The 27,029-nt window shown below is 38.6% G+C and overlaps 1 protein-coding gene across 33 annotated transcripts in view; it reads right to left on the bottom strand.

Moving 5' to 3' along the window:
• The window catches only part of TENM2 (teneurin transmembrane protein 2), a 1,869,083-nt gene that overhangs the window by 1,014,502 nt on the left and 827,552 nt on the right, over window positions 1-27,029 (bottom strand). For 2 of the 33 annotated variants that reach the window (XM_064161572.1, XM_064161564.1), the window contains exon 1: window positions 22,384-22,524. The exons of the other annotated variants lie outside the window; for them this stretch is intronic. The gene's annotated coding sequence lies outside the window, so the exon portion shown is untranslated. Of the gene's footprint in view, window positions 1-22,383; window positions 22,525-27,029 lie in introns of those variants that run through there. 33 annotated transcript variants of the gene reach the window in all.

Genomic DNA, 27,029 nt, shown 5'->3' with positions numbered 1-27,029 from the left:
AACAGAGGAATGATAAACAACAGATACAATAAAGAACATTTCTTAGACTAAACTGCAGGCCGTGCTGTAGGCAATGCAGCCTTAAAGACAGGATCCTAACAAATTAACCTCTGTGTATGAAGCACCTTACAAAAGAGGCAACTGGATGTGGAAATACAAGGGCTACATGTTAAGATGCCCCAAGCAGGACCTTCCAGAAGTTGAAAAATATTGTTGTGTTTTGTTGGTCTGTTTGTAAAATAATAACGGACAGAAGGCAAAGAGCCTTGTGAAGATGCAGAATTTCATCAAGAAAGACCTGTTGCAGTTCTGCTTCTTTAAGAAATTCTGAAAAAACTCATAGGAAACAAACTTTGGTGTAGCAGTGATTTCTCTCTTGCAGTCTGGGAAAACCACTTGCAGAGCGGTGGTTGTGAAAAATCCAAGTACAAACAGATGGAGACCACCACAAAAAGTGTCACAGGGCTTAAAATTTCACAGTTTTCTTACCAGATGAATATTTCACAGACCAACTTGATGAATTTAGAGACAAGACATATTTATAGCGCTTACAGCTATATATAGAGAAGTTGAGACATGCATTTAAGCTTTTACTGATGCACTTAATATACTTAAATCAAATGCAGATCTCTTCAGGATGAATAGGGGTGAATGTGGAACAAAACTGACCTGTGCTACATTGATAGTTGGTTCTCCAATGACATGTAGGTCATTGCAATATTTTAACAACATAAATATTCCTCTATATCCAGTACTGCTTTTTAATAGGTGAAGTTAAGAACTGTGTGAGTAATACTACCATTAGCTAGACTTAGGATTCCTGATTATTTGGGGGCTATACACAAGCTGCTTGGTAGCACTTCAGTTGCAATATTAATGCAGCAAATGATCATTGAAATGCACAGCAGCAGCAAAACGCAAACACAACCATTTGTTTTCCAGCCAATCTGATATAAATGTAATTCATATTACTGTAATGAGGTCTGCTTACTTCCTGTCCTTTTTCAAGTCTCTATACCTTATCAAGGGCAAAATTGTTTTGTAAATAAAGCCAGCTTCCATTCAGTCTTTTCTGTTGAAGTATTCCACAAGGGTGAATTAAACAGCTCTTATTTACACATAGACCCCATCTTCATAATATTTTCATGTTGCATAGGAGAAATGAATCCTCTAAATCCAAAATCATCTCACAAAGTCACGCACTAATTTCTTACAGGTCATGATGCTTCTTAAAGTTTGAAAAATAAAAAAATACAGTTACACACCAAGAATAAGTAATTAAGGTACTGCATGTACAGAATCATAGAATCAACCAGGTTGGAAGAGACCTCCAAGATCAGCCAGTCCAACCTATCCACCAGCATTGCCCAGTGAGTAAGTATGTGATGGAATAACAGATTATGCTCTTATTTAAGCTGGCTTGGCCACATCAGCACTGATACACACAGGAAGTTTCACAGGGCAACTGGAGTGCTTGCTAGTTAAAAATACAAAAAAGGCTTATCACCACTACTCCACCAAGAGGAGAAAAAAAAACCCCCAAAAAAGACAAGACAAGTCTTCCAGCTTGTCAAGCCACCATCTTTAACACTTTTGCATTGTATGAAATCAATGTGTGAAAGGAAATAGAAGACATTACTGGCGTTCTAGGTCTCTTATTTGTAATGTCATTCTCGTATTGCTTTTACTGACAAGACCTCTTTTAGGGCCAGCCACTGACATTCGAGTACCTCTCCTAAGAAAAGTGCTTAGGGAAGTAGGTATACAGCATCCATAGTACTGAAAAGCTGAATACCCTCTTTTATGTGCTGTAGCTTTATCTGCTGCTCTCAGATCTACCTGCTGGCTCCTTCTTTGTGCTAGGAAATAGATAACAGACAAAGATGGCCTATGAAGACACCACAGACACACTCATGCTTACTAAAAGTGGAGCGATTTCGGCCTCACTTACGCAAACCCCATTTTTTTATTCTCCTGCAGCTTGCCAATTCATTGCTGACCAGTGGCCTTTGATTTTCATAGTTCTACTTAGAGATACAGCAGTCTCAAAGCTTCTGTGCAGTGTTGGAATTGTTCATTGCAAGAATGAATGCATTGACAGACCTTCAAAGTAGTTAAAGAGACCTTTCAATGCCAGAGTGAAGCTATTATTAGGAATAAATCTTCAGTTAAAATGAAGTACTTCCCTCAAATTTCTGATACATGAATGGCCACATATTTTCAACAGCCAAAAGAAGTCCTGCTCTTCTTTTTATAGCATTGTAACAGTCTTAAGTAATTTTTAAATATATTTGCAGGTTTATCATCATAATCTGCAAATGTGTTCTCAGATTCCAATGGATGCTTACATGTCTACTCAAACAGAAAGCTATGGCTGGCATCCTCTTAAAAAGAAACCTAACTAAGATTATTCTACTTTACTCTCTTTAAAGAAAAAGGGTAGTAAAATAACACTACTCTCACTGATTCAGAGAATAAAATACAGAAAGGTTACATTTAAAAATGTATAGGAAAAAATATAGCATCTATGAATCCTCAACACCCAATGCAGATACAAGGTACATGAGCACTCCTCCAAAACCTTCCCCGCAAACAAGCTTAAACCATGAAAACCCCAGTTCTCATTTTCTCTCATCCCCCATTGTCTCACAGGCTCAACCAGGTTAGATTTACTGTGACCCGCAGCCTCAATGGCTACAGCCCACAGCATACGCTTACATAGTTACCCAGATAAGAATCCTTCTGGAGAGCTGGAAATGTAGGGAAGAAAGAGAGGTAATTGACCTTGCTGCTTACTTTTCAAGTGTTTTCAGGATAATGGGATCAGAAAAACAAAATTCTGATATCTGAGGGTGACTACTTTTTCCCCTGGGACAGATCTTGGTCTCTGTAGTTTTCTTGGGGAGTCTGCAATAACTTGGAACCCCTGAAACCACAATAAAACCATAGGTCCTTTATTGCTGTAACATGTTTTTCTTCATATTATATTCACTGCTGGTTGGCTATCATTAAAAAAACTTAACTTCACTGATCATAGAACTAGGACTACTGTATTACATGTACCTAACCAAGCACTGACTCAACTATCTCATTTTTCTCCCCCTATTAAATAAATATGACACAAGCTACGATTAGGAAAAATAATATTAGAAATCAACATCAGCAAGTCATGATACAGATTCAAACAAATGACCTGATTTCCCTGATTGTTCTCACATCAACATTCACCTCTTTTGTTAAAAAGGAAAGCTTTCTGTCAAAGTCTAAAAAAGAAACCCTGCAAGTGCCTCAGTCTCTACACTCATTTTACCTTTTGGAAAGCACTCTCTTTTGATTTTCTGTCTTATTCTCTCCTCTCTTTTTAATTTAATAACACTTTTTTACATTTCACAGATGTGTTGTTCATGTCCGTGCATTAAAATTAGCCATACATGAGGAATATTTGGAAAACTAAGTTTTGCTGTTGAATTTTAAATTAGTACTAAGCAGTAAATGGCAAACACTGTTTCGCCCACATATATACATGGGGACACACACACATATATATCTAGGCCATTCTGATGAGTCACACAATTTGGACTCTTGAAGGAGACAGTTTCTTGCAAATTCTCCACATCCATATGTCTGTTTTCACTCTATATTTACCACATGTCACAACTTCACTTTTATTCATGAATCACAAACCAGATTCAATGCTGTTCTTTTCTATAATCCTGAAACAGATTTAAGGATGACAGGTGGAAAAAGTAATTTTAGTAATCCCTTTATTACCCACATTCTTGTCATCTTAGAAAGTGGTAGAAAAATGTTTAAAGTTTTGTCCCAACTAAACAATTCTTGGGAAAACTCTAAACCAATGTATTAGCAGCAGGGATGAATCAGTTCTACTCTGATCAAGCTGAATTAAGCCTCCATGTCTTGAAATGGAGTAATATTGCAATGGGTGCCTTAATTTCATTTTGCTGTCCCAACCCAGCAGAACGGCCTGTGGAATCCATTCAGAATACAGTGATTCACTTTTAATGGCAGATGGGGCTAAAAGCAAGAGAAGTCCTTCCACAACTCAGAATTTACCCTCTGAGTTCCACATGCTCCAGATGTGCCAAGAACTGACAGAAAAAGCCACCCTGGGCTTAACTACTCTTGTGTGTGTTTTGTTTGTTTGTTTTTGTTTTTCAAAAAGCTATGCATTATATTAGATGTGAGTATGGCAACTTACATTTCACCTACAGGGTGAAATTAAATGTAATACACAGCATTGACAACCAACTTGCTTCATTACGATAGCAAGTGATCCCCTTCCCTAGTCTGATGAAATATCCTCCAACCCACAGACAAACACACCTATTTCTCCATGAATTTCTCCATGAATTATTAGAAGTAATGCATTTGTTTTATTCAGAACTGCTTTGACTAGTATTTTATTTTCTCTGCATATCAAAAATTGTCATTCTATCCCAATCACTATAAATAGGAGGACCAATAAGGAATAATTTCTTCAATATTATCAGCAGAAAATGAGATCAAAGGTCACCATATCCAGGAGAAGGCACCAATTTCCTGACCTTTCCTATTTTTTTTTTTTTAATTTGAAGAATTTGGGGATAATTTCCTTCCCTTTTCTCTCTTGCTCTCCTTGCTCATTGCATTGCAAACAGCATTTTCTGACACCATCGGAGCAGAGCGCTCCTTCATCCAAGTTTTCCCTTCTGTCCCAAGAAGCAAAAACTATTGCTGCCCTGTGCTGTGTGGATTTCTTTGCAGTGATGTACAGCTGGTTCAGAATACTTTCAAATCGACTTCACAGTAGTATAAATAATTCCACAGCACAGAGGCAAACCTGAACTTTGCCCTGATAACAGAGTCCCTCACAAACCTTCTGCAGGTCCTCATCCACTTGCTGTAAGAATGCTGCTATATAGTCAGAAGTATGGAGCTTGCTTTCAACTGAAATTGCCCTTCCAAGAAAAGGAACTGCATAAGATGAATTTTAACATATGAAGCTTAGATTTATTCTATTATTTTTTTTAGTAGCAGGTTGTTTAATCCACATTAAATCCTATAATGTATTTTTCTAAGGTGACTAACATGGGTAGTAACAGGTAAAGCAAGCCTAAGTGAACAGAGAAAGACTAAGGTATATTAGTTTGCTTTAAAAAGGACTACCTTTTTGAGTAAAAAGAAGAACATTTATAGGAAAGACAAGCTGAGTACAACAGTATAAAAATAGTCCAAGCTGAAGATGTAACAAATGCTTTGCCTCTCCAAGCACAGAGCAGAGGCAGTAACTGCAGTTGAGCTGACTACACAACTAGAATATTTTGCAGCTTACATTTCTTCAATAAGACTAAGCCAGCTCAAAAGATTTCACTGCTGCTCCAACACACAAGCCTTTGATGTTCCCTCATCTTTACATCATAGAAGGAGCTCAAAGGGTTAATTAAAATTTAATGATATCGGCTGTACTTTGAAAAAGTTATGAACTTGGGTGAGATCAATCACTTTCTTGGACTGCCTGACTTCAAAGCAGACATTATGCAAAGGAAAAAAATTCTCATTCTGCATTGAATTCATAAGCAAGGATTTCCTCATTAGTGGTCTGCGCACGCAGGAGAATCCAAGTTCAAACTGGAAAGAGGTGAGGTGCCAAAAAAATGGTTAATCAGAATTTCATGCCTTTGATGCTGATCACATGGTGAGGGAATGCATCACTGCAAACCAGGGGACACTTGAACAGTCCCCAAAATAGGGAGTCATGGATTAAAGGCTGAGCATTTTTTTTTTCAGATTCACAACTTGTTTGCAGAGATTTAGCTAAAACCTCATTAGCTTGTTTATTCACTCTCAGTGACATTCAGTAAAATGTCAACTGAAATAACAAAAGTAAACTTTCCAAAATGTGCAAATCTCTGGTTTGCATCTGTATTTTTATTTGTTTACCATCTGCATTTTAGTTGAGCTGACAGCTTTTACTTGCTGCAGTTTGTCTTATTCCGAGATGAACGTTTTACTACACTTTCAAAGACAAACGCACTTTGGGTGTCAAGATTACAGAAATCCTCAACAGAAGATCAAAGTTTACCAGTGATTAGTTATATTTATCATGAAGATTAAGCACAACTTATTTTTTGAGACAGTCAGTATTGACCACCAATTATCACCACCACTCAGCAAAAGCTGCATTGGGAGACTGATTCAGCACAAACTTCATGTTTTCCTTCAATTGCAACACAGCCCTACTGGACAAATGTGGAAATACGTTCCTGGAGAATGGTTTTAGGCCACCCCATGAGCACAACTAGAGCTCTCTTCACAGAAAGATTCCTACCTGATTAAGGGTCTGCAAAGTGCTCTACAGAAATCATTAGATTGGGTTATCTAGTTTCATTGTTGTTTAGAGTAAAGATACATTGTGAACACAGTTTGTCTGGACCAGCTTTCTGCTGTTGGTTAAAACATCATATTTTGTGTTTTCACTTCATCCAAAAGCATGCACCCCAAAGCAGATCATCAGTTTCTTGTGACATACATGCTTTCAGGAAGAACTCCTGCACTACCATTTTTAATTCTTCACATGGTTTTGGTATTTTCCTAACTCCAATGCCATGTAATTCAATAATACCTATATATGCCAGCAAGCATGCAGCAGTTGTCAAACCTAAACTTATTTGAGATTATTTTCCATATTCCCATTACTACACATACACTAAATGTACCAGGTACAAAAGCTTAATTTCTTAGATGTTAGGCATGAAGTTTCAAAGAGGATAGTCCACTTCTAGAGAATCAAGTACAGGACTTCCTTATCCCACAGGCTGTTGCAATAATAAATGTATTAATTGTAGTGCAGAAAAACAGGCATGCTGTAGTGACAGGTGCCATATGACTGCTTTCACTTCAATCATGTTTACTCAACACCCTACAGAAATACAGTTTGAGGCAACAGTTTAGCAAACAACTAATGCCAGCTGGTTGGTAATCTTCTGTTTCTTGGTCAAGATGTTATGTGTTGTGTATTTTGTTATCTGTTTGGGTTGCTTGGGATTAGTTTACATTTAGGAGTGCATGAAAAACAACAACGATCTCATGACAAGGTAATAACCGATGCTTATTTAAATGCTGAACAATAACTACACAAATGAAAACCCAGATCTTTCCTATATGAAAATCTACATTAAGAAGTAAACAACATCTGTTAACTGAGGTTTTTTTTTCTTGTGGGGGTGGGATGATGATATTTTTGTCTGGGTAACAGTTAGGCATGGTTAGCATGTCAAATTGTTCCTAACAGTGGATAGAGGAGCTCCCCTTTCATAACATACACTCATTTTAAAGTAGGTTGCAAGAAGCATAGGCTGCAGCCCACTAGCGACTGCACAAAATGTCCCATATTTCATGTATTAAACATGTACTGCTGATAAGTAGACTAAATAATCCATGTCAATGTCTAATACATAAGGACACGTATGTTGTTAGCATGAAAACAACAATGCAATAATAGTCTCTCTGAACTTTTTTTTCTGCCTCCACTTTATTTTAATGAATTTGCCTCTGAGTTCCATCTGTCATCACATTCTGATCAGAAACTTTTCTGGTTTCTGAGGAACTTTAACATCTAGCATTCAGTAAACTACAATTTACACAAAAGCCCAGGTCTAAATGTCTTCTGGGTTTATTTAGGCTAGTCTGGAAAGGCCACTTATTTTGAGCAAACAATTTGGCAGTATTCATGTTGTTTTCTCCTCACTTCAGAAATGATAGATCTCATTAAAAGTATGGATCCTTCTCGGGCTGAATATGAGCTTGGAATCTTTTCAACTCAGAAGTTTGCAATTGTTGTTTTCATATCACCAAGATTCACAGTTCTGAAAATCATCTTACACAGTATTGAAATGGACAATTCATCCATTAGACAGTAATCCATAAACTTTTCACAGCTCCGCCATGGAAATCACATCTGAAAGGATCTTTATCAGGTCTGTCAAATCCTGCCACTCTTTGAAGAGCACATTGCTCATGTCCTACTTACATGTTAGACACCATCACAATAAATGAGTTTTCTTTTGAAGCCTTGGTCTCTTGAAGGCTTAGTGATGGCTCCACCTTGCAGTTCCTTGCAGCAAACCACTCATGTTATGATGCCCAGTTACCACATTCCTGCTTCAATTCATCTCTTGCAGTTAAACTCCTCATAATGTTAAATCTTCATGATACATGAAATTTTTCACATCAAATTATTGATTGTAAACAGCAATGCGTTATAAGACTGATGAAGTGGAGGGGGAGGAAGGCAAATTACGAGCTAACGCCCTTAATTCTTGAAACTAAAGGTGTGCTACAAATACATATATGTATTTTTCTGTTTTCCTGACTTTAAGTCTGCTCTGCCCTCATCTTGAATATTCACCTTGAAACAAAAAAGGCATACCCAAATAGCTTTGAACTCTGATAATGCCAATAGTCATAAACCAATAGGAACTTCATTGCTGTCATTCAAATGCCCATTTTCTTCCTAAGAAAAGCATAATAATGAGCATCTAAATCTTCATGCAAAGAGGGCACATCAGAAACATCTAGTAGTGATGCAAATGAAATCTTGTTAACATATCTGATCTGACTAAACAGTTCATATTACAGCAGATTTTATCAACCTATTTATTACTGTGATAAGCAATGCTATTCATCATATCCATGGGGGTGTACAATTACTTAAAGGTGGGGTAGAGCTGATATCAAAACCAGAAAAAATGGTACATTTGGGATAAGAAAAGGAGCATCAAGACAGCAGCTCACATTTTCAGACCTGTCTTTCATTTCCTTACACACTGATGGGAAAGACAGGCAGGCCTCCAGGTCTTGTCAACTCCCTGAGAGCAGCAAATGCATACTATTTCAGGACTGCTTGCAACATGGTTGATAGATGAAAACAAACAGTTCTAACCATCTAAATCACACTTCTAAAACAGGGCATTAAAACAAAGGTTACTAGGAAAGTGGATGCATGAAACAGGACCAGAAAAGTGTAGGGGAAGAATGATGAAAGCATTATATTCTCAGTGATGCCTGGGGTTTAGCTCAAGTTGGTGAGAAGGGTTATTCTCCCCTGAAAAATGGCTGAGCTTCTCTTGCAATCAAGACAATGTTCATCCCAAGGTGTCACACAGCATATGTGTACCTACTGGAGGTAATTATTGAACAGAGACCAGTTATCCTTTTCTGGCCCTTGTTGAAACAGCACTAAATGAATGGGACAGTCCACTTGTTTCTCCTGGCCCAAATTTGACTCTACCATTGTCAGTTTTGTGATTCACAAGCTATAAAAGGTATTTTTATGAAAATATTTAGAATGCATATTCAAGTCTTTACCAATTACAAGTAGTTGTCATATGATTTATTGACCAAATGCCTTCCTGGATTAAATTTTCTCAAGTCTCATTTTGATTACATTTAAGAATCAGAATCAACAAGGTTGGAAGAGACCACCAAGATCATCCAGGCTAACCTATTTCCCAGCCCTACCCAATCAACTAGACCATGGCACTAAGTGCCTCATCCAGGCTTTTCTTGAATACCTCCAGGGATGGCGAATTCAGCACCTCCCTAGGCAGCCCATTCCAATGCCAATCCCTCTCTCTGGTAAAAAATTCCTCTTAACATCCAGCCCATACCTCCCCCAGCACAGTTTGAGACTTTGTCCCCTTGTTCTGTTGCTGGTTGCCTGAGAGAAGAGACCATCTGCCACCTGGTTACAACCTCCCTTCAGGTAGTTGTAGACAGCGATGAGGTCATCTCTGAGCCTCCTCTTCTCCAGGCTAACCAACCCCAGCTCCCTCAGCCTCTCCTCATAGGGTTTGTGTTCCAGGCCTCTTATCAGATTTGTCACCCTTCTCAGGACACATTCCAACATCTCTCTTGAATTCAGGACCCCAAAACTGGACACAGTACTCAAGGTGTGGCCCTTGTCCTGCTGGCCACACTGTTTCTGATACAGGCCAGGATGCCATTGGCTCTCCTGGGCACACTGCTCGCTCATGTTCAGCTACTATCTACCAGTACCCCCAGGTCCCTTTCTTCCTGGCTGCTCTCAGACACTATGTCCCCAGAGCCCGTAGCTCTGCTTAGGGTTGTTGCGGCCCAAGTGTAGAACCCTGCACTTAGACTTAAGTCTCATCCCATCAGCCTCTGGTCACCCATCCAGCCTGTCAAGGACCCCCTGCAGAGCTCCTCTACCCTCCAACAGATCAATACCTAGTCCTAGCTTGGTGTCATCTGCAAACTTACTGATGCTGGGCTCAATCCCCTGGTCCAAATCATCAATAAAGATATTGAACAGGACTGGGCCCGGCCCTGATCCCTGAGACACAACTAGTGACTGGCTGCCAATTATTTTCCTCTTTATTAATAAAGTTAAAGCAGCAATTTAGAAAGCTGAAGAACAAAAATATCTGAGTAATTTCTGAATAAAATCTCCATCTTTAAAAGGTAGGATGCAATCTAATTTTTCTTTAAATGCACACATATAATTAAATTTCTATGTTTCAGAAGATTGGGCTTAGATTTGACTGAGAAGTATGAAATTGAGAATTACCTTTTAGACCAAACATCATTGAAAATTATGTATGGTTTGTGTGCTTTGTATTTTAGGGCAAAACAATATATACTTATTAATGAATGTCATAGCTAAATAAGCGTACAGAGTTATAACTACAGTAATAGCAGTTTCTCCAGAACTTTTCGTCTCCTTCTCTCCCTTCTCTAGTGTTTTCCTCTACTATGCTTCCTGAGACTAATTGTATTAAATCAGAAATTCAGTTCAGGTTTCCCAAATTGAAATTTGGACATCTTTATTCCTTGATATTGACCTTCTACTTGCAATTGACTACACAAGTCCAGAAATCCTGACTTTTTTCAAAATCAACAAAATAATTAATATTTGTAAACCAAACCATTTAGTAAACAGGTTGGGAAAGCCACAATCTGTAAACATACTGAATTGTGAAACTACTAAATGAGGCCAATCAAGGGCAGATCTTCAGACTACTGCTATGTCTTTTGGAGACACTGGGTTGCAAGTTAGTGATATTCCTTTCAATTAAACTTTCATGCTGAACCTCAGGTTCTTGCATTCTTTTTTGTCATATTTGTACATTTGAATTACTTTTTAATTATACTCTAGAAGACACATACCCTGGCCTAAAAATGACAGGTCACAATGCTGATGCTACCATCTCTCAGCATTTCCAAGTGGATGGGCACTACAATTTCATTTAAGAAATAAAAATATGCTCACCTCTTCACTGTACTCATAACAAAAACAGAAGAAACCCCTGAAGGATCTATTATGACACAAATGAGGAGTTCCAAATGGATACCATGACAATCAAATTACTTCCATAGGAACTACTCTCTACAATCATTTTTATTACTGATAATTATGCTTGACTAATATATCAGAGAAACAAACAATGCCTATGGATTTCTCTGACAAAGGAAGACAGAGTATGGTGAAAAGAGTGAGCATGCAGATTTGGATGACTGAGTATGTACACTTGTGCTGAACACATTGGCAAGAGTAATGATCCATCAGTCTCATGGTTTCACTGTTTGCTGAACAGTTTGAAAGAACAGCCAACAGATGCTAGCAGTGACCATAAAATACTTTCAGAGAGAATCCAATGCCAGAACGTTCTATTGCACAAGAAAAAGCCTTAACAGGTTAATGAGAATTAGCTATGGCATTTGAGAATAAAAATGAAATTGATATCAGGAACAGAGTGATCAGTTCAAGCTGTCAGACTTTTCTTAAAGACCCTCTGGAACCACAACAAACTACTTCTTTTACTGTTACAAAAGAATCACCTATCTGAGAAGGCCCTGAGGAAGGTGTTAGACAAAAAAAAAAAAAAAAAAAAAAAAAAAACCACAAAAAACAAAACCGAACAAACAAAAACCCAAAGCTTTTTTCATGATAGAAAGATTACCTGATTTAACAAAAGGTTTTACTATTCATTCCACAAATACTTTCAGGTAATTTTGGTTTTAAGTATACACTCTCACTAAGTGTAACACAACATGCCTTTGGCTGTTGTCATTGCTTCTCTTTCTGTGCTTCTTTTCCCCCATAAACTCTATGCTGTAAAAGAGGAAAAGAAGTTTTTAATTAAAAAAATAAAAGTGGTTTGCTTTTCTTCTCCCTCCTTCACAAAGAGACTTTGTAGGAAGATAAACAGGAGAATGAGAAAGGGGGAAGCGTATGCTACACTCTTTCCAAAGCATATTTTTTTTACTCTAGCATGTGCTTCCTTTCCTCTCAAGAGTGTAGTTCATCTGCTTTTGTACTTTCAAGTAGATACAGTGCCTTTATACTCCCTGAACAGCTCCCATTACATCATTGCCATGCTTAATACCAAAAGTATGAAGTGGATTCAAAAAGTTTAAATGCTGTTGTGTTACATACTTGAGTCACAATATTTTAAGGTGCTGTTTTACTATATTCTCTAAACTTGACCTAACAACTAATACGATGACATTTTAGTGAGATACCATTTGCATTGGTGACATTAAAGCTCTAACACTGAGGCTGTTTTTGTGGTTACTAGTCTGCGTTCTAACAATTCCTCCACTTGATGTATGATAAAAGTGTGAGCATCAAGTGACCTTCAATAGGACAACGTAATTGTAGGAATAAAGTTCAAGTCTGCATCACAGGATCACAGGATATTAGACATTGGAAGGACTCTCTGGAAATCTTTGGGTCCAACTCCTGACAGATCAGGGCCACATAATCTAACACAGGTCACACAGAAACACTTCCCATTGTAACAGCAGTCTTCATTCAAAGTAAGTGAATGTATTTAGACTATCATATGAGCTTAATACATGGTTGTTGGACTACTATTTCCTGGTTATTATGACATTCCTGGAAGATAATCTAGCTCTGATTTATATAGCTTAATATAAGAGGCACAATACATTGCTAAGTTACTTATCCAGCCTGAACTTCAAAGTGTGGGAAACCACGAAATGCTTAAAGCACCATGGGAGCCTGTCCATTAATATAAGAAGAATATATAGTTAAAATTCAGTGCCTTTGATACAGCATTGCTTTCTTCACTCTTACCTGTTAAACTTAATTTTATGAGTAATATGAATGTAACTTTGTCTGAAGCAGAAAAAAAGATTAAGAAGCTCACATTTCCTAAATGTAAGGCAGGATTTCAATACAGCATTCTGACCACGTCCTTGGAGCAATCATAGTTGGTGTGTCAGTGTAGCTACAATGGTTTAAGTGCAGAAATGGTTATGGAAACAAACCATAGCATTTTTTGTTAGACAAACTGATTTTCCTGGAAAACAGATTATTTTATGTACCCATTCTTCATATCTCGAAGAGAAGTAAAATGTGTGTTATAGAAACTTAATACTCACAGGCAAAAATGAGTAGAATTAATGGCCTAGGTATGTGAGAAAAAGGGTAGTGAACTCTTTGGGGTCAAGAAGGATGACAAAGCAAATACAATTTCCCTGAGGAATAAAATTTTAACTTGTTTTGGCAGTTATTTCAAAGACGAAGGTTGCATTCCTCTACAGTTAGCTGCAACCATTATGCTTACATATAACCACAGAGCAGAGCTAGGCACAACATCTTTTGCTTACAGAAGTGGCATCCTATATTGCAACTCCAGTGTCATGGAAGGTAGCAGAGCCCTTTAGCAGGCCCCATTTGTGCACAAGATCATGGCTCACATGAAGGCCAAGCCATCGCAAAATCAAAACAATATTTCTATCTGCTGTCCTAGCAGCTACAGAGCCTCTCAGAAGATTTCTCCCCCAGAGAGGTAAAAGGTAAACATTGGCTATGTTTTGAGACAAGGACCTTGGTTCCTATCGTCCGGTGAACATCTGTTAGGGGCTGACCCCTGGGTGGTCCTGCAGGTTGTTTTGGGTAAGAATTGTCCAATTGTATGAATTGATTATAACTTTGTACCAATCTGTAAAATTAACGTAAAATCACCTGAACTGGCTAAACACACCTCTTTTGAACACTATAAAAACGCTGCATTTGCCTTAATTGAGAGACCTCTCACTCTTAACCCTGCTCTCCTTCTGAATGACACCCTGCCTGCACACGCATCGCTCGGCATTCGCACCGCAGCACTAAAAATTACGGCCAGCTCGGCACGAACTCAGCAGCGCCTGATCCTCGACAGCCTCAGAGGCCAGGGCCCAGCTCAGCCTGGACCTGCAGGAGGTTCAGACAATGCATCTGAAATTCATAATACTTTGAAACTCTTCTGAAGTGCATTTGGACAGTGAGTAACTGACAAACTTTTTATTTAGAGACTGAATAATCTCTCCAGACTCAAATGAACTCTCTTAGAATCACAGACTCTCTTCATTTTTGCCATTCTATATTTTAATCTGCAACCACGAACCAAGAACTTATGTGGGATAGCTATAAATAAGTTTGGGGAAGGGGTTTTCTAGTGTTTTAGTAATAAACCTTTTAACTTTCTTCTTACACATCGGCCTCGCATGTTATTCCCCATAAATTCCCCTAAACTCCATTCCGTAACATCCAGCTTTCTGCTGCTTGCAGCTCTATAGAAACTGTGAAGCTCAAGCTTCAGTTCATACTCTTAAAATAGCAGAATTCATCAATAATAGAGAGATTGTACATCAGTCCCCATAATATGAGTGTCAAGAACAAGCAGTGCATGATGTTTTGAAAAGATCATTGCACAGGTAGATGAAATTCCTTCTTTACAGATCACCAGAAAGAGATCAAAGCATCAACAAAACCAATTTTTGAAGCCTTTGGTGGGACCAAAGCAGTGGAAAGCCAACAGCTGAAGTCTTTGGTGGTATAGCAGTAAGAGTACAGCATTTTTCCCAAATACTCCTGGCTGGAATTATTATTTTCCCAACAACCACAGTCAGTACCAGAATGCAAAAATATCCCTTCTGGGTGAAATGAGCTCTTGTGGGCAAAGCTCAGTGTCAGTTGTGTAACCACCTACTCTGTGGTGCTTTTGCCAGCACGGCCAGTATAAACATTTTCACTACACTGTTGAAAGCTAGGTATCTTTTCACTAAATCTTCACTCTATCTTTACATCTTAGCAGCAATTATTTAGTTTTGATCTGGCCTAGGATTCTGCTGGGCCAGATCATTTCGTGAAATCAGGATTAAAACTAATAGAATGCATCTGCACTCTACTGTTATTAGGACTTCAAGGTATTCTTAAGTCCTATGATCAACTGGGTTTTTAAATAGCACTGTGGTAGTTTGAAGGTAGCTAGAATGTTTTGGTTAGAAGTAGAAGATTACAGGCTGTGAAAGAAAAACAATGGTGATGTCGACTTCACTTGTAGGCTTGCTGAAATGTCTAAGAGCAAGAACCCAAACATAGGTAAGACATTCGGTCACTGTCTGGGCTTTGATCTGCATTTCTCTCTTTTCCTAACCTGATTAATCCACCTGCTCCCTAACCCTCCTGGCCAACTCTCCATTCATCCTTGGGTAAGGTACACAGAGGTGGGAGAAGGTGGAGGGGTGTTTGGGAGCCCCTCCTGGGGACTCAGGTTTCTGAGAGGGGTATTGTGTTTCTGTATGACCTTTTAATTTGCATATTTCTGTATATAACAGTATATACTGTAAATATCTGCTTGTAGATTATGCTAAGATGTAAATATAAAAGCTTCATTCTATTTCCAGAGCCAGCTGAGTCTAGTCTGGGTGGTTTCTGAAGTGTGGGAGGGCAAGTAACACCCAAACCATCACCAGCAGTTAGAACTCCTCTTGTCTGAAAGTGGTAACAAAATCTCTTCCCATTTTTCTACTTAAATATTTTCTTCAGTATTACGATTTCCTTGAACTGAAAAATAAACTCGACAAAAACAGTAGCAACTCACTCTGTATTGCTGGACTGTTTTGACAGTCAAAACCTCAACAATGCAATTGAATATTTTTAGCTTTTGTCTTCTCTGTTAGTGAAGTATACAAGTGAGACCACAATGCTGAATAACTGGCACAGCTCTGTAATGAAACAGCTTACATTCACTTGTCCTGAAGTCTACCAGCATTGCAGGTCTAATGCTGTCTGTTGGCAGGTACAAACTCTCAGCATTTCAGTGAGATTCAAACTGATTAAGCCTAGTCTCTAAAATCATATTTATCTAGCCATCTAAACCAAGTGTTAATGCTCCATTGAAGCAATATGTGGACCCAAAATTGTAATGAATTCTCTGGCTGCATGTTAAAGACTGAAACACCTTGATACATCAATAGCTTTCTGGACTAAACAATAAAATAAATTGGGAGAGAAATCCTTGTTAGTTTCCCATGAATTATTTAAGCAGAACTCACACTGGTGTAGAATGTCAGCAGGGGGATAGGAGGATAGTGCATTCACACAGTCCTGCTCTCTGCCATCTGCCAAGAGCAGTTCTGTGTTGGTGCTGGGAGCAGATTGACAGGGTAAGGTTAGCTAGGGTAGTCAGTAAGACACAGCAAAGCTTGCAATTCAAACACACCCAAGTAATACTAATAACTTGTCTGAACACAAGTGCAATCCTGCTATTCTGAACAGCCAGGAGAAAAGGACAATGAACTCTGGTTTCCTAGTTGCAGTCACACGGCCTTATGAAATTCAATATCACATGCACTGCATGGGGAGGAAAAGCATTTGTGAAAGAAAAGAACTTCAAGAATTTTATTTCTAGATTTCTTCTTAAAACAAAACCAAGAGACATTTCCAGTTCTGTTACAAGTACTGAGAGTCCAGTGGAATGTCTCGTGACATTCTGTACTGCTCAGGTGAAGCCATAGCTCTGCAATAAAACACTAGAATGAGAATAAGATTCAGTGATGTCTGTAACAGAAGATCCACTTTTTTTGTGGTAAGCGCAACCCCTGTTTTGTAAATGCCAAGACTGTGAAACCAGTCTCTTCCAAATTCCACAAACTCGAGGCTTTGCCACCATTTCTCTGTAGCTCAACATGTGAGATCATTCTTTAAAATATGCCTGGCCACAAAACACCTGTATCATATAGTGCTAATGCCAGAAGCTTCTGTTAGTGACTTCCTTGGTCACAAGAGCTTGTTAATGAAAATAGAAAAGTTGTGAAGCTATAAAGGTTAGTGGAATTCTTGCTTTATGTCAGACATGCGACTTGGTAATCAGTGAGTGACAGGCTCTCTGAAAAGGAATGCCTAACACAAGCAAGAACCTGCCCCTCATACTGAAACTTGATGGCTGGTAAAAGGCTTGTTAAGATTCACATCAGAATCAAGAATATCACTGCAGCTGCTTCCATGACAACAAAATATAATGTCATAATGCATATTACGATTTTATGACAGGATGAAGCCTGTTTATCCAAGCAGCTCCTTCAGCCACAGAGAGGACTGGAGAAGAAGAGTTCATTTTGGTAACTGGTATACTACTAACTGTTTTTCAAAAATGATATTTTTCTTTATTATAGAAACAGGAAAATCAGCTTATTAATATCTCAAGTAAAATTGATACAGCAGCAGTCCCCATCTACAACTTGCTTTCGTAAGTTATAAATACACAATGAAATGCCATGACTTTTCTTGGGAAAATCCGAATTCAAACAGCATTTACTGGTACACAGAACTGCACCACCAAGCACAAGTGATAACAAATAATTTTGTTTGTAAAGATGTAAAGCTCAAAAACAGTCAGTTTCGAGTTTTTTGGACCTTACAGGAGGGTGTACTAATGTAATGAACAGCCCGGCCTTATTTTCATGAAGGTTTTGGCAGTGTGTAAGGTTGACAGATCCTTGATGCTTCGATCTTCCTTTTTATTTCTATCTTTGATGAGAAGCACATACTGTTACCTGTATTCCACCATGACACAAACCCTCTTATTTTGTGTTATCCAATCACTGTTAAACTCTACAGCCTACACCCATATGGTATATTGCTTTCCTATCCTGGATACATTCCAAGTCTTAATCAACAAACATTTCATTTTCTCTGACTTTGCCTCTCTAGCCCAGATAGTTATGATTTCTGTACTGGAGACACTGCTTATACAGAGAGAGGAATCTGCACACATAGCTCACATAGATCACATCAGTAGTACTCATCAGCATTCCTAAACTCCTGTGCTAACAACTGATCCTTGACAACGTCTTCTCAGTAACATATCCTCAGATAGCCTTCAGAAATGGAAAGAAATCTCATCTCTTAAGTACTGATGCAAACGATGAGGGAGAGAGACTAATCATCTGCACAAAGACTGACTCAACTGAAGTATCTAGGTAATAAGCCATAGGTCCTATGCAACACAGTTTTACCCTCAATCCCAATAGAAATACTATGAGGCTGGCAGTTAATTACTTGAAGCATTCCATATGCCATTTACATTTCTGAACCTGCTTGATACAACAGTTAGTGGCCTACCTCAATACCATCTTCACACTGTTTTTTTTTTTTTTTTAGCAACAGTCTCAGCTGTGTTAGTGGGTGGTGGTTATAGGCTTATAATGACAGCTAATGCTGGTATCCAAGCATGTCAACAATGACAGCCATGAGTGTTGCTCCTGCTTAAAACCAATTAAGTTGTCCCTTCTGCCCTCAAGTTACTAACTTAACCTTGCAATAACTTAAGCAAAATGCATAAAATAATTAGCAAAAATACTCCTGGCCCTTTTTTTGTTGTTGCTTGTGCCTCATCCTGGACATGAGCAGAAGTACTGACAGAAATAAACATCTAAGTACATTAAAGATATTGCAATAGTGCCAGTCACCCCAGTTTTATCTTACATGGCTTTATAACGACAAGAGCATTATGGATTCTTTGTGTAAGAAACATAGAAAGCCTTAAGTCTTCTATTTTTCATGTGTAGTTTAAGGATTTGACTTCAATCAGCTTTCTCTACTTCCTTTTTAGAACTATCTTTGGCTGAGTGAGTAAGACTGCCAGTGAATATATAACAGTCGTTAAGCAATAATTTCCCTCTAGGAGAAAATTACTTTTTGCATAGAATAAAAAGGAATTAAATTATTTGAGGCTTGAGAAATAAATTTTTCTCTACACAATGAATCTATTTCTTTAATTTATTATTTTTAGTACAGAGAAATGCTTTTTTCCAAATTATGTGTGTAATATAATAAAGACTGCATGCATAATTTTTAACCTTTCTGAAATAACTATGTAAAAATTACAAAAGCAGTCATAAGAACAATGTTCGTGTTATGCATGGCCTAATTACATGCTGAGAACATTTGTTCTGGTTTTAGTTTTTTGTTTTTTTGTTTTTTTTACTGCCAGAAATTCACCTTTTTTTTGGTTTTCAGAAGCCATTGAAATAGCACAGCTCACTTTTCAGAATAATGCAGCTGTCATGTTAGGAAAATGCAAATCATTATTTAAGGTGAACTTTATCTTTTTCTCAAAGAGAGTTTTATCAAATATGACTCACATAGAAAGAGGTCCTATTAGAAAATGAGAAATATTACTCCATCCTTTGACACGTACCTCTCAAAATAATGCTACTAGATCAGACAACAGTTACTTTATGTGTATCCAAAAGCAGTTTATTTCTTCTGGCCCTATACCCATCTCCAATTGCTTTTATATTTGCCAAAGGAAAATGTTAAAGTATTAATAATCCAGTAACCTATTCCTTGACAGTGAGTCACTGGTTTGAACTTTCATTTCGGTCATACATACACGGAGCTGTAGACTTCAATACAAGCACAGAAATGGAAGGAGATATATTAAAAGTTTTGTAATATCAGGTCTTAGCACTCTCAACTACCATGAAAAACACATCAGCACCAGTCACAACAGACACTTCAGCAGCACAGTCAAAAAGCGACATGTGTTCATACAGGTGTACTTCCATCACATGGCGCTTCATCTGTGAAGGATGCTAATGACTGAGAAAATCCTGCCTTGCATGCAGGGAAGTGTAAATCCTACTGCAGAGTAGGTTTTTAGTGTTTCTATGCATGAATTCCTCTTCCTTTCATACAGCTGAAGAAATAGCCTACGTCATCACTGAAAAGGTGTATGCTGCTTGTAACATGAAAGTAACTGATGTCAGCTGGTTAGGACACCTCAGCAGCCAAACTGTCCATACTACAGAAGATGTAGATAAACCCCCATGAACTCCCTCCAAAACAACTCCCTCAAAACGAACAAACAAAACCATAGTTGTAAGACTATCATCCCTGATGGCAGATGAAGTTTATCACTGTACAAGGGCCCAACTTGTAAACAAGAGTTTTCAAGAGAGTTTAAAGAATACATACCCAAACATTTCGTGTATTTCTGAATCTGAGGACTAAAATCCCACAATCTGGCCACCGTTTCAACAACTTTTAAATTTCTGTAGGTCATCATTCATATCCTGGGTGATTAAAATGAAATAGACTCCAAAACCTGCCCTCCTCTCTGCCTACCCCAAAAACGACTCAAACCAAAATAAGAAGCTCCCAAATTCTATGAAGGAAAGTCAAAACCACAGTAATTAAAATGCACCAAGATTCAGTGTGACTCATTTGCAAAGATCTAATGAGAACCAGCAGTTTCAATACTACATACTAAATCATATTAGTACCACCATATTAGTATCAGTTTCTAAGGACTTCCTGAAAGTAATTTCCATATCCAATACATTTTTAATAAATAAAAAGATGATTAGTTTAGGAAATATTTAAAGAGTATTGAAAAAAAAAATACTGTAGAAGAGCTGCAATTCACAGGCAATTGTAAAGCAGCTTGCATTTCTGGAGGTTTCACTGCATCCTTTCACACTAGAGGGTGCTATCATTTTTATCAGAGTACTCTTATTTAGCCTGGCTTACAACCAGTTTTCCAACTGGCAAAGTGATATTTGACAAAGCACCCTCCATGGAAACTATTCATCAGTTTAGATTGCATCTAAACATATCGACTCTTTTCTTGGATTAAAATCATACATTACAGTTCTAAATTAAGACTTGATTTGGTTTTTCTTATTTATATGTTTTTCATTTTTTACAAGGCACACATTGTCTTTTTTTCCACATCTGATCTTGGAATGAGTATAGTCAGTTTATATAATTAAACTCATGTGCTAGTTTGAAGCAGGGTAGAATGTTTTCATGAGAAGAACTAGATCATAGGTTGTGAAAGGAAAACAATGGTGATGTCTACTCCCCTCAAAGTCTTGCTGAAGAAGAAACGAAAACATTATATAACACTCTAGCCATTTTGTCTCACTCTCGCTCTGGCTGCTGACTGAGCAACGTCTTACTCCCTAAACTTACCTTCCATTTGGCCTCACCCACCTTTGCTTCATAACCTCTTGGCTGAACCTCTATTCTTCCTTGGGACTGGGGTAAGGTTGAGAGGGGCAGGGGGAAGGTGTAGGGGTGGTTGAGAGACTCTCCTGGGACTCAGGTTTCTGGGAGGGGAGTTGTGCTTCTGTATCACCTTTTACCCTGTATATTTCTGTATGTAACTATATATACTGTAAATATCTGCTTCTATATTGTGCTAGCTGTAAATAAATAGCTTCATTTATATTCCCAGAGCCAGCTGAGTCTAGTCTGGGTAACTTCTAAAGTGTGTGGGGGGGGCGGGGAACACCCAAACCATCACAACTCATCTGCACCATGGTCACAGATATAAAATTACTGAAATTCAGGTTATTATGAGCTAACTGCCCTTAAATTAATTAGCACATATATTTTCATATTATTAAGCATGAACATACATGACAATGACAAAATATTATTAGTGTATAAATAATTTGTCAGGCACTTAAAGATAAGCTCTGGAAAAATGCCTCTGTACTGTTTTTTGACATTGACTACATAATGCCAAAACATCCTATATGATTTCCAGGAAATATCTGCCCAAATATAAACTCCAAATATCCTCTGCTGTTTTTTCCAAACTTACATGAAAGACTAAGAAATCAAGTACTGCCTTCCCCCCCCCTTCAATACACTAATCTTATTACAAGGAACAGACTCACAAAAAATTGCCCAAAATATGTTTTGATTTAAAGGTTTGAGTATGAACAGGTAAAGAGCCACCTCCATACTGACAGCCAACCATTCCAGTTTATAACTGTACACTCAGTGCAGAATGGAGCACACACAGGGAGACAGAAGGTGACAAGCATGGAATATTGAAAGAAGCTATTTGATTGAACTTAATTTTGAAATTGATTGAAATTAATTTGCATATGAAATATGTTTTGGTTCAAATTCAGTTTTCACCTTATACAGCTGAAGCTGCAGACAACTTATGAGGCAAGATAGGAGCCAGGAAAAGGGTCCTGCAAAGAGGTACTACAGCATCCTAGCCCTACCCACCCACTGCTGACAGTGCATTCCAACACTCCCATTACCTCATGAAGACAACTGTTCTGCTAGCAAGCTCCTCCTCCGACTTATGGCACCGTTGATGTAGTCACTAAGCTGAGAAATGCTCACTGAGAAAACCCAGATCTCCTGTCAAGCAAGCCTCCTGCAATACTCAGTTTTTTTGGATACCTGAAATGTGAAGAAGCAATAAAACACAATCACACTTTTTTTCACTCCTAATAATTTAAACCACTATTGGTTTCTACAACAGAAGTGACAATCCACACTGTAAAGAAATAGAGATTGGGTGGGAAGGACAAATGCATTCCATCTGTGCTTCTGTACTGGGCTGTGTTCCTTGTGCATTAATCTCACATTTACATCAGCACCATGAAAAGGTCACAATATGGCACGACCTGAAAAGTAGTTTTATTACCATTTCTAAAGGAAGTCTAACCTAAGCTAAGCAGCTAATGTGTCTCTTGAAAATTCTACTATTCCATTCATTCATTCTCCAATTACTTATTAATTTAGCTGATTATTTCCTGTGGCTAATCTTACAGACCTAAGTCTGCTTCTGTCTTCATCCTTCAAAGAAGAATTTAAACATCTCTAATATAATTCAGAAGTTCAGAGTCACTTTCAACATATCCCTCTATCTTTTCTGCTTCAAATCCATGTCCTGCATTTAAATGAACAATGATACAAAGAAGTAATATTTTCTCGTATAATTTAAACTGTAAGACCGAAGACTTAGAGAAGATGACAACCTAGTGCTATTTAACTGTTTTCTTGGGAAATAGCAGCTATCTACTGAAAGTAGAAGATTCTTTGTATTAAAACTCTTGCCATTTTCCTGCAGCCAGTTCCATGTCTGTAATATTTCCTTTGAGCCTCTCTGACATGGAAAAACACAGCAATGCCAAGCGGCACATATTCTGATACTAACCACTCTTTATTCAAGATTTCTTACTCTGAGATTCTCTTTTCTCTTAGCATGAGGAATCATAAATGCTATCAAGAGCTGTGTTACACCACCACACATGAACTTCCCTTCAACTCAATTAAATCCACTTCACCAAGACTCATTTAAGAGCTAAATTCTGTAAACTGCACAATCTCAATACCAGTGAATTGGTTTCTGTCTCACAGTAAAGAGAGACAAAGAAGTATGGAATAAACTCATTTATCTTTGTAAGAATGATGATAATGAATTCATCTTGGCAGATAGGATGACTTTTTCCAGAGGATACATGTCCTTTCTTGCTTGCCAAGGTACAGAAATTGTCCCTTGGCATAGTTTGGAAATTGGGAGAATTAGAATTTTAACAGTTCTTTTTGGGTGGCCAAAGGGAAGAGGTGAACAGCAAAACCAATCCAGCTTTGAACATGTAACACAACTTAAACCAGCCAGGGAATATCCTGCAGTCTCCTGTGAATTTGGCTCATTGAACCCATGGGATACATATAACTTTTACTAGAAAAGCAACTTTTGTTTCCTGCCTTTTCTCACTCCCTCTGCATTGCTTTTGTTCATGCTCAGGACTATGAGCCTGAGAGTAGTTGTGAAACTACAGACAACTCCTGCAAAGGAGCAGAGAGTACCAGGGGGGAGGTACAGGACATCCCAATTTGTTACCCCATTCCTTACCCTGTATTTCGCCTCTGTAAGAAGGCAGCCTTGCAGGCACAGCTCTCTGCCTCCTCTGCCTCGCTCCGGGCCCGGCACTCCTACCCTGGCTGGCCTTTGCTGCGCCAGAGGTAGGCCTCACTGCTGACAGGGAACTTCCACTGTGCAAGGCGGCCTGGCTCCCGTCCGGCCCGAGCGACACTGCCTTGGCTGGCTTGGGTAGATCCTCTGCCTCTTACCTCACCTTGCCTTTTTATCTGCTTTTAAAATATGGCTTCTATTGGATTTCCCATTCTGTGCAGGTGCTGTTATTTTACCCCTCGGGGGGTAAAGCCTACGTTCTGAGCAGAGCAGCTCCAAACCAGGAGCTGTGTTCCAGCAGGGGAAGGGACAGGCTGCACTAAGCCTTTCAGGCACATTCCTAGAGCAGGCTGTGTTGTTTGGAGGAGGCTCAGGGGTGATCTTATTGCTGTCTACAACTACCTGAAGGGAGGTTGTAGCCAGGTGGGGGGGTGGCCTCTTCTCCCAGGCAACCAGCAATAGAACAAGGGGACACAGTCTTAAGTTGTGCCGGGGTAGGTCTAGGCTGGATGTTAGGAGGAAGTTCTTGCCAGAGAGAGTGATTGGCATTGGAATGGGCTGCCCAGGGAGGTGGTGGAGGCACCGTCCCTGGGGGTCTTCAAGAAAACACTGGATGAGGCACTTAGTGCCATGGTCTAGTTGACTGGATAGGGCTGGGTGATAGGTTGGACTGGATGATCTTGGAGGTCTCTTCCAACCTGGTTGATTCTATGATTCAGACCTCCTCAGCTCAGGGATAGGCCTCCAACCAAACCAGCATTTAGACGCTCACGTGTTATGTCGGCTGCTTATAAATCCCTCACCTAGTCCATAGTCCTTCCACCAGATCTTTCAATGACTTTCCAGTTTTGCAAGAAAGTCAAGAGCACCAAAGACATTTGCCTCCAAAATGTCTCTCGCTTTCTAACGGGAGCACACAGGTCTATTACCAATGAGCAGCTCTCTTAATAGACAAAGAACTCAACAAAATCTTTAAATCCAAACCTGTGCAACAGAAGAGGCTGCTGGGGAGAAAAAAAACCACCCACTTGAAATACTTCAGCAAACTTCATCACATCTGGCAACTCAGAATATGGATTATGGAGCAAAGGTTTAAGCACCTCAACAGACCACAACTGTAATAACTGCATTAATTTACCACATCTCACTGGAAGCTCGCCAGCAATATCTAAGCCTTCTCTTCATTAAAGCTCCAAGGCTAGATTTTACCATGCAGTACTGATACAGTGATTTTTATGCAGAGTTACAGTACCACTGGGAGATCATGCTGAGGCTGAAGCACAGAGGACATCAGGAAAAAAAGGTGGAATATCCTCCTCAAACACTGGGACTATCTTCTACTAGCTCTCATTCATATTTCATTTTATCAAGCAAACAATTTCCAGACTAAATAGTTACTCTAACACCTGCAAAATGCTATGTATGAACACTTAAAAGAAGTAATTTCTGACCACTTAATCCACTTCCACTAATCCACTTAGAGTTCTACTAGCGAAAGAATTTGATCAATTTGCTGTGACTTGAAGAGGTACACGGTTCGAAGTACCATGCCTCTGCACTCTGAAGTGATAAAATGATGCAACTAGATGGTACTGAGAATGAGATAACCCTGGGAATAAATGTAGCAAAAATTTTCCATGGAATGGTTTTCCACAAAAACTTCATTATTAGAATAAATTTGTTTTGTTTTTAATATAGTGATGATGACCCAAACTGCAAAACCAGTAATAAAATCATTTTATTACATTAAATCAGCATTTCAAAATCCAGAATAGTCTTTGTACATAGCAGTAGTGCTATATGCTGTATTGATTGGTTTTGATGTCACCCAAATAGTTCAGAATTTTCCCGTCTTGAAACTATGTTCTTTTATCCTAATTTTCACATAATTACCTCTTTTAAAGGATTGACCTGTCAAACTGCCACAGTAAAATTGCATCTGACAATTCCTGAAATCAAGTTAGAAGCAATAATCCCAAAATATAAACTGACAAGACCTTAATTAATTGTTCTGTTACCCACCACATTTATGCTAAAACATGACCTCAGTAGACATGGGTCAACCACACCATACAGTTCTCAGTGACAAACAAGGAATTGTTAACCTCTTCATAGGTACACTTGAATGTATTTTGGTTCCTGACTTGCACCTCAGTAACTCAGACTGGCATGTATATTTTGCTTCCTGAATGTGTCTTACTCAATATTGGAAAGCAGGAGGAGAATTTTCCATATAGCACTGACCGACTACATATAAACAGGATGATATGTATGAAAATAACAATAAATGTCAAAGTTAGATAAGCAGAGTATTTCTGGCAAGCATTCAGTTCTCCATCCCTGGTGCTGTTTTCTAAGAAACTCTACCAGACAGTATTCATCATCTGATGGGGAAGAAACTGCAAGGAGTAGCGAACAGACAACTGCAGAACCAGGCGCAGCAGCAGAGAAAGATGAGTTGGAAAATGGACAGATGAAGCTAACAAAAAAAAAAACCCTTAACAACAAAACCCACCACCAACCCTCAAAACAAACTAAAAACCCCAAACCCACAAGTAAAACCCCCCCTCCCCCCCCAAAAAAAAAAACAAACAAGCAGAAAACCAGCAGCAAAAATGGCCACTATTTTCTGGAAATCCATTCCAGTCAATAATCGATGGTTCCCAGGTCCCTGCTGCGCATCCATATTTGGTCACAGGAGGGAGAAACCTGCTCAGGACTAAGTTATGCAGATGTGCTTCTACAACCAACACTTATTTTTAGATAACAGTAGTTTGTAGTTTTTTAAAAGGGAAAGATTTCTAGCTTTCTTTGTGCTAAATCATAATTTAACACATGAACATGGACTGAGGTTTTTTCAAATGTCAGCAAGGTTTTGTCCGAGCTTAGCAACGGAATCAACTATCACCTAAGTCCTCAAGTGGGAACTAACAGCAATATCTGAAATATAAGTAGGTTTTTAAAACTGATATTCCTGTG

This window comes from Pogoniulus pusillus, chromosome 22, assembly GCF_015220805.1.
Source record: "Pogoniulus pusillus isolate bPogPus1 chromosome 22, bPogPus1.pri, whole genome shotgun sequence".
Lineage (NCBI taxonomy): Eukaryota > Metazoa > Chordata > Aves > Piciformes > Lybiidae > Pogoniulus > Pogoniulus pusillus.
The sequence above is the reverse complement of the archived record's forward strand: the minus strand, read 5'-3'. Positions and strand labels throughout refer to the sequence as shown.